This window comes from Typopeltis vanoorti, chromosome 8 (assembly GCF_054136105.1).
Source record: "Typopeltis vanoorti isolate ZY-2024b chromosome 8, IOZ_Tvanoo_1.0, whole genome shotgun sequence".
NCBI classification, from domain to species: Eukaryota; Metazoa; Arthropoda; class Arachnida; order Uropygi; family Thelyphonidae; genus Typopeltis; species Typopeltis vanoorti.
The window spans coordinates 138,433,688-138,443,120 of record NC_143556.1 but is presented as its reverse complement, the minus strand read 5'-3'; the positions used below and the strand labels follow the sequence as shown (position 1 = coordinate 138,443,120).

Here is a 9,433-nt window from a genome sequence, read left to right as displayed (position 1 = left end):
TGTTGACATCAGCAGCAATCGAAAATTCTCCCAAAAGTGGATACATTTCTATATCTTCCTATTGTACGCGACTATCCCAAAGAGCCAGCTTCTTTTTGAAAGCATCCATTTTATTTCTCAGTGTAAAAATATTTGCATAAGACCCCTGAAGAGAAATATTTAGTTCGTTAAGAAGACTAAATATGTCCGCCATGTACCCAAGCTTAGCCATCCGTTCCTCATTCAACAAAGGCTCTACTAAGTCAGATTTTCGCTCTCACTGAAACTGCTTTACTTCTTCCCCCAGTTCGAAAAGGCGTGCAAGAACCCTTCCTCTCGATAACCACCTCACTTCTGCATGGAGAAGGAGATGTTGGTAGTGATGTCAACTGAGTCCATACTCTTACACACAGTGTCGTGAACAGCCTGGAGTTCATAGCTAGACTACAAATTTCATTAATGATCTTCACTGCGTCATTCGTCACCGTGTTTAGTTCAGTAGAAAGCTTCTTTGCAGCTAGTTGCTCCCGATGGATCATACAGTGAGTGGACAAAACTTCTGGGTGCGCGACTTCCTTTATTTTCCCAACTATTCCTGAGCGACGTCCAGTTATGCTCGTAGCACTGTCCGTACACACTCCGACGCATTTGCTCCAGTTGCCCTGCGCTTGAAAATACCCGTCAAGAGCATTAAATATCTCTGAAGTAGTGGTCCGTCCAGGTAAGTCAAGGCAACAAAGAATTTCTTCCCTTAAGTATTCATTTTCACTATACCTCACGAAGTAAAGTAGGATAGCATTGTTACTCACGTCAGTTGATTCATCAAGCTGAATCGCGAAACATCTCGATTTCTTTATCCCCTCTACAACTTGCTTTTCAATATCGGTGGCCATATCAATAATTCTCCTCTGAATGGTGGTGGTGTCCGACAGCGATGTAGCCTCCAGTTTTTTAGTGGCTTGAGGACCCAAAATTTCTCGTACGATATCTAAGATGCAAGGCTTTACTAACTTCTCACCAATAGTAAACGGTTTTTTCGTTTTAGCTATTCGAAGAGCAATTAAATAAGACACTCGAAGCAGCTTGCCACTAGCCGTCATCATTTTCATTTCACTTTTCTGACATTTCGTCTGTTCACGTAATCTTTGAAAAAAGTTCAGTGGCTTATCAATAAAATCTCTATCTTCGAATGTAAATGAAAGTTTGAAAGGTTTCACAGCGTCATTTGGCAGAATTTCGGAACATACTACACACAAAGACCGTGGAGAGTTCACTGCCAGGGGCTACAATGAAACCAAGCGTTAAATACTCCTTGTCGAAACGCCTAACAAAGATTCCTTTTCTTTTTTTGGTTTGTATTGCACATCCCGAAGTATCAACATATTTCTCTTTCTTTATTTCTTCTAAACTTGAAGCACTAGTACTTGGCATACTTTCGGTACCATCACTACTTTTCTTCTGAATATTGTCCTTGCCTCTACTAAAGGTTAAAAGGTTTTGCTGTTTGACTTTTTTTGTCTCCATTTTGTAGGGTTTCAAATTTTACGAAAGAAATAACTTGTTTTCCAAAATACCACAACACAATATTAGAAAACAATACGGACGAGCGCGGTAAAATAAGAAATTTTACGACGTGTTGTCGACAGGCGAGCTGACGCAATACTGGCATTCGCCTATACTTCGGGCGCTACATCGTCGCGTGAGTGTCCCGCTCGCCCTGCAACAATGTAGCACCCGAATTATGTAGCCGCTACATGATTGGGGCGAAATTTTTGGCGGACCGGCACCGGGCCTCGGACCACAAGTTGAAGAACAGGGATGTAGAGAACAAAATTAAACACAGAGACAGGAATGGCGGTTCAGACTGAAACCAAACATCAAGAGTTATGGCAGCGAACTAAAATGCTCCACATAGATTACAATTTTTTCGTTGTTATTACTACGTTATTATTTTGGCGCGAAGAACGGAGAGCTTTTAATTCAGATAAAAAAATATTCAGAAGAGGTGGGGGATGCTTTATACAGAATGTGTGCAATCTCAACCCTCAGCTTGTTACGTCTTCTGTACGTAATGCCTTTCTCCACACCTACCATAAAGTCTAAATGAGGCAGACGACAAAGTGTTACTGCAAAATCTGGACCTTTTGACAATGCACTTAATTAATCATTTGTAAAAGGACGGTTAGTTATTTAAATTTATACAGATGTGGTTGGTTGCTGAATGAATCAACAGTTTCTTTGTTCTAATAATTCAAACTTACATAACAAATTCCTTTTTATACTTTGAGTAAGCACGTGGAAAACGAGGAGAGAGAAATTCTGCTAAGCCAAAATATTCAGGAGTAAGATTAGTCTGTAGTATTATTTGAATTTCAGAAATTTGATTGTTATTAGAAAATAATAAGATACATCCATAGTAAATAAATAAATGATTAAATAATAACAGTAATAATATTTTTTTATTATGTTCTAAAATGTTTACAGATAGAATTTTGATATATAATAATGACAAGAAAAAAAAATTAAATTCCAAATTGATAATAATAATAATTTTTTTTTACAACGTATATCATCATCATCATCATCATCAAATTCCTGCCATGTACCCTCAAGGAGTGTACAGGATATGATAGTACTACATGAAAAAAATTACATCATTATTAATTTCCTATCTACAATTTCCCTCCAAATCAGTCTGTTACTTGTCAAGCCTCCAACATTAACAGATCTTATATTTCTATATAAGATCTGTTAATGTTCCGATATCATGTTTAATACCACTTTCCTTCATAATGTGATCCATATAGATAATGAATAACAGAGGGGATAATGTACATCCTTGTCTCACACCAGATTTAACATTAAACCATCTTCCTGTACTTCCTTCAATTCTAACTGCTGACTTGCAACTCAAATAAAGACTAAGTATTTCTTGATATAATGCCCCATTGACACCATATAACTGCAGCGTATTGAATAGCTTCTCTCTTGGCACCTTGTCATATGCCTTTTCCAAATCGACAAAACTTAAATACCAGTAATAGTATTAGTAATAATATTATTAATATTATTAATAGTAATAATATATAGGCGTACCTATATATTATTATTAATATTTTTATTATTTTTTTAAACTTTTATTTATATATATTTTTTAATTATTTTGTTTTTTAAATTTTTTAAAATTATGTATTTATTTTATTAGATTTGATATCTTGTTGTCATTATTCCTCTCACTGTGGCGAATGGGCCTACGTTAACAGCACCTTTGTCTGGGATCATGCTCTTTGTTCAGATAGTGGGTTATCATTATTGTTTATCACTAACTATGGGGTTCCATTATCGATATAAGTTTTATTTTTCCTTCTTCTTCTCCTTCTTCAATTAGGCAGAGTTTCCTCCATTGCTGTGCTGTTATGCTTTTGGTTTGTGTAGTGTTTATGATAATTTCTTGTAAATAATTGTTAATTTTTGCTAGTATGGCTGGTCTGGTGTCTCTTCCGTGTATTTTGTCACATCTGTGGGACCATATTGCATACATTGTTATTATTATGATTATTAGTTCTATTTTTTTCATTTTTTGGTCTTCCAACCAAAATAATGTGTTTTCAGAGAATGGTTGTGTCTTACGTAGGAGTTTCTGTATGGTGTTCCATACTGTGGACGTTTTGCTACAGAACATCATAATATGATATATTGTTTCTGGGTTGTGACAGAAATGACACTTCGCTGGGCCTTGTAATGGAATTTTTTTTGCTACACACCACGTTTTTGTGGGGAGACAGGCATGATGTACTTTATAGAAGAATGTTTTGTATTTTAGTAATATTGGAAGTCGGAAAACTTTGCTAAGCACCAGACTTAGCCTGATTTCTCCTTGTCTTATTTCCCTGTGTTGGGGAAGCGGGAATGTCACTTGACTTAATGTTTTATATAGTTTTCTTGGTTTGATTGTCAGTAAGGTTTCGGTATCTGAGTGTTTCATTATATATGTGTACCCTTCGGCTATTTCTTTGAATATTCTCGGGCTTGTTTTTTTATATCTGGAAGTGAGCTTATAAACCTATGCGGCAAACACTTTTGTAAGAATGTTGCCGCATAGACATGATAGATTTTTGTGTGTGCTCGGGCTGTTGTTATTGCCCTGCCGATGAGAGTTTTCAGATGGATGTTTAGCAATGCTAAACCTCCAGCTTCAATTTCATGGAAGAGTGTTGATCTGAGCATGGGTTCATACTGAGAGCCCCAGATGTATGTAGCGCAGAGCCTGGGTATTTTTTCGGCCTACCTTTCGTGATACGTGGTGTTGTGTATCTTGTACCACAGGCGAGATGTTAGGTAGATGTTGCAAACCCGGGCCCTTCCTCTGACGGACAGCTGTCTAGGGCGCATTGCATTAATTTTCTTCTTTATGCCGTCATGGAGTTCTTTCCACTGTTCTTCGTGTGATGATTCTGAGCTTTCGATGTTGATGCTCAGAACCGGTATGTAATTATTCACATGTATTCCTGAAGGAATCCTTGGTTGGTTTTCCCACTTTCCAATTATTTTGCAGTGGGATTTTGCCAGATTTACATTCAGTGCTGAGGCTTTGCTGAAGTCTTTTATTATTTTGAGTGTTGTGTCCAAGGATTTTTGTGTTCCTAGTGTTAAAGTGACGTCATCAGCATATGCAAAAATTTTGGCGTGACTTTCTCCGTGTATAAGTGTTCCTTTGATATTGTTGTTTGTGTTAATGGCTATAATGAGTGGTTCTAGGGCTAGAACAAATAGAGCCATGGATAGTGGGTCTCTTTGCCGGATAGAACATTTTATTGAGAAAGAGGCTGACAGATTTTTATTAATGATCAGCCTACTATCCGCCTTTTTGTACAAAAGCTTAATCGTTTCTTTCCAGTTTACTCCAACTCCTATTCGGTCTAGTGTTTGAAACAGGTATTGGTGGCTAACTATGTCAAATGCCTTTTGAATATCTAGCCCCATTACAATACATGGATTTTCTGTGAGGCTATAATAATCGCAAATGCATTGGAGGTGCATTATTGTGTCAAGAATATTTCTTCCTTTCACTACACATGATTGTGTTGGTGAGATAAGTTTATGGAGGTGCTTTTGTATTCTATTTGTAAGTATTTTAGATATTATTTTGTAATCAGTATTCAGTAGGGTTATGCCTCTCCAGTTGTTTATGTCTTGTAACTTCCGTTGATCCCCAACCTTTGGTAGTAGTACAATGTGTCCAGCGGTTTGATAAAAATATGTTCAAATTTTGGGAAGTATTCTTTATAGAATTAGCCTGTTAGTCCGTCTTCACCTAGTGATTTGTTATCCGGGAACTGTTTCACTCTAAGACGGCATTCTGCTAAGGTGATTGGTGCGTCGATCTCCTCAGCGCCACTTCTACTGAGCTACACAAGCCACACTTATACAAATGATAATAATAAAAAATAAATAAATGAAATAATAATAATAAACTAAAATAAATTGAATACGAAATTAATATAGAAAAACAAATAAAACAACTGATGAATTATGCAAATAGGAAAAATAAGAAGAATAAGAAACTTCAAAAAATAACAAGAGAAAAGATAAAAACTACGTAGAGGATTAATAATATCATGATTAAACAGATCACAACATAATCACATTTCATGCAATCGCTCATATTTGATCCATCTGTGGGCAGTTCACCAATTTCTACTTTAAGATTATTAACAGAAAGTTCGACTTCATCACCTAAATCCAAGTCTTCTGACTTATGACAAGTCGGTTCCATCTTCTCTGCACCTTTACCTCCATCTGTAAGGGTTTGCACTTTTCACTTCATGAATATCAAAGAAAGGTTCTAATTCGACTTTATCACCTAAATCCAAGTCTGACATACGACCAGTCTGTTATATCTTATCTCCACCTTTACCTCCATCTGTAAGGGTTTCGCCACTTTCTGTTTCATGAACTTCAAAGGAAGGTTCTACTTTGACTATATCACATAAATCAAAGTCTTTTTACATATGACAAGTCAGTTCCATCTTGTCTCCACCTTTACCTCCATCTGTAAGCTGTTCTCCGCTTCCTATTTCATGAGAGTCAAAGGAAGGTTCTACTTCACCTTTATCACCTAAATCAAAGTCTTTTGACATAGCACAAGTCAGATCCATCTTATCTCCACCTTTGCCTCTATCTGTAAAGGTTTCACCACTTTCTACATCATGAACATCAAAGAAAGGTTCTATTTCAACTTTATCACCTAAAGGCAAGTCTTTTAACATAAGAAAAGTCAGTTCCATCTTGTCTTCAACTTTACCTCCAATTGTAAGATGTTCTCTGCTTCCTACTTCATGAACATCAAAGGAAGGTTCTAATTCGACTTTTTCACCTAAATCCAAGTCTTTTGAAATAGCATAAGTCGGTTCCATCTTGTCTCTATCTTTACCTCCATCCGTAAGGGTTTTTAGCCACTTTCTACTTCATGAGCATCAAAGGATGGTTCTACTTGGCTTTTATCACCTAAATCCAAGATTTTTGACTTACGACAAATCGGGTCCATCTTGTCTCCAAATTTACCTCCATCTGTAAGGGTTTTTGGCCACTTGAACACCAAGCGAAGGTTCTACTTCGACTTTGTCACCAAAATCCAAGTCTTTTGACATATAAAACGTCGGTTCCATCTTGTCTCCTTCTTTTCCTCCATCTGTAAGATGTTCTCCATTCATGAGCATCAATGGAAGGTTCTACTTCGACTTTATCACCTAAATCCAAGTCTTTTGACATAAGACACGTTGGTTCCATATTGTCTGCACCTTTTCCTCCATCTGTAAGATATTATCTGCTTCTTACTTCATGAGTATCAAAGAAGGTTCTACTTCGAATTTTTCACCTAAATCCAAGCCTTTGGCATACGACTGGTTCTTTCCATCCTGTCTCTGCCTTTACCTCCATTCATAATGATTTCACCACTTTCTAGTTCATGAACATCAAAGGAAGGTTCCACTTCGACTTTATCACCAAAACCCAAGTATTTTGACATTAAACAAGTCTGTTCCATCTTGTCGTCACCTTTACTTCCATCTGTAAGATGTTCTATGCTTCCTACTTCATGAGCAGCAAAGGAAGGTTCTACTTCGAATTTATCACCTAAATCCAAGTCTTTTTACATAAGACAAGTTGGTTCCATCTTCTCTTCAACTTTACCTCCATTTGTAAGACGTTCTCTGCTTCCTACTTCATGAACATCAAAGAAAGGTTCAACTTCGATTTTCTCACCTAAATCCAAGTCTTTTGACATGCGACCAGTTCATTCCATCTTGTCTCTATCTTTACCTACATCTGTAAGGGTTTCACCACTATCTACTTCATGAGCATCAAAGGAAGGTTCTACTTCGAATTTATCACCTAAATCCAACTCTTTTGACATGCAACCAGTTGGTTCCATCTTGTCTCTGGCTTTAAGTCCATCTATAATTGTTTCACCAGTTTCTACTTCATGAACATCAACGGAAGATTCTACTTCGAATTTGTTACCTAAATCCAAGTCTTTTCGCAAACGACCAGATGGTTCCATCTTGTCTCTGCCTTTACCTCCATCTGTAAGGTTTTCACCAGTTTCTACTACATGAACATCAAAGGAAGGTTCCACTTTGACGTTATCACTAAAATCGAAGTCTTTTGACATAGAACAAGAACGTTCCATCTTGACTCCACCTTTATGTCCATCTGTAAGATGCTTTCCACTTCCTACTTTATGAGTATCAAAGCAAGGTTCTAGTTCGAATTTATCACATAAATCCAAGTCTTTTGATATACGACAAGTCAGTGCCATCTTGACTCGACCTTTACCTCCATCTGTAAGATATTCTTCGTTTGCTACTTCATGAGCATCACATCAAAATAAGGTTCTACTTCGAATTTATCACTTAATCCAAGTCTTTTGAAAGAAAAGAAGTCGGTGCCATGTTGTCTCTACCTTTACCTCCATCAGTAAGATGAAAAAAAAATCAGCTAATGCTTTTTTTCCCGTACAGGGGAGAAGGCGAGGCCGTTCATCCTATCTAACCTCTTGGGACTGAGTGGGCAGTTCAGTCTCCACTGGCAGCCAATCAGAGATAGCTGGCCCAAGGCTATCATTAATTAATCGGCACACAGTGAAGAGAGACGGCACAAGTGCCGCCATCTCGTGGTCCCTAACCTTATCACAATATATTTAATGTCTGAAATAATGTGGTTCTACGGTCGATTTTCTTGAGTTTATGGGACGAAAAACCCGAGTTTCGGGAGAAAAAACCCACTTGTCCATGCCAGAGATCGACTAACTCGGGAACCGGTCGAAAAAAGGCTTAGAAAAATTTCCTATGGTCGTCGACTAGATTCGAAACAAAGTCTTCCTTCGTGCGGTTAAGCGCTGTGGTGTGCAACCACCTCCATTGAGCTACACAGGGAGTAAGATATTCTCTGCTTATTATTTCATGAGAATCAAAGAAAGGTTTTACTTCGATTTTTTCAGCTAAATCCAAGTCTTTTGACATAGAACAAGTCGGTTCCATCTTGTCTCCAACTTTACCTCAATCTATAATATTTTCTCCACTTCCAACATCATGAACATTAAAGGAGGATTCAACTTCTGCTTTATCATCAAAATCAAAATCTTTTGACAATCGACATTTCGGTTCCATAGTGTCTCCACCTTTAACTCCATCCCTAAAATGTTCTCTGCTTCCTAGTTCATGAGCATCAAAGGAAGGTTCTAGTTCAAATTTTTCACTTAAATCCAAGTCTTTTGACATACAACAATTCGGTTCCATCTTGTCTCCATGTTTACCTCCATCTGTAAGATGTTCTCTGCCTCCTACTTTATAAGCATCAAAGGAAGGTTCTGCTTCGAATTTATCACCTAAATTTAAGTCTTTTGACATAACAGAAGTCGCTTCCATATTGTCTCCACCTTTAGCTCCATCTGAACGATATTTTCCGCTTCTTACTTCATGATCATCAAAGAAGGCTCTACTTCGACTTCATGAACTAAATTGATGTCTTTTGAGATTCGACAAGTCGGTTTCATCTTGTTTCCACCTTTTCCTCCATCTTTCAGATATTCCCCGCTTTGTGTACTTCATAAGCATCAAAGGAAGGAGCTACTTCTACTTTATCACCTAAATCCAAGTCTTTTGAAATAATACAAGTCGGTTCCATCTTGTCGCCACCTTTACCTCCTTTCGTAAGATGTTCTCCGTTTCCTACTTCATGAGCATCAAAAGAAGGTTCTACATCGAATTTATCACCTAAATCCAAGCCTTTTGACACAAGACAAGTCGGTTCCATGTTGTCTCCACCTTCACCTCCATCTGTAAGATGTTCTCTTCACCCTCTTCATGAGCATCAAAGAAGGAATTACTTCGACTTTATCACCAAAACCTAAGTCTTTTGACATACGACAAGTCGGTCCATCTTGTCTCCACCT

At 37.5% G+C, this 9,433-nt stretch overlaps 1 pseudogene; it reads right to left on the bottom strand.

The window, feature by feature from the left end:
• Window positions 1–242: 242 nt before the first annotated feature.
• On the bottom strand, window positions 243–1,079 carry LOC150104380 (SCAN domain-containing protein 3 pseudogene; annotated as a pseudogene).
• Between the last annotated feature and the right edge of the window lie 8,354 nt (window positions 1,080–9,433).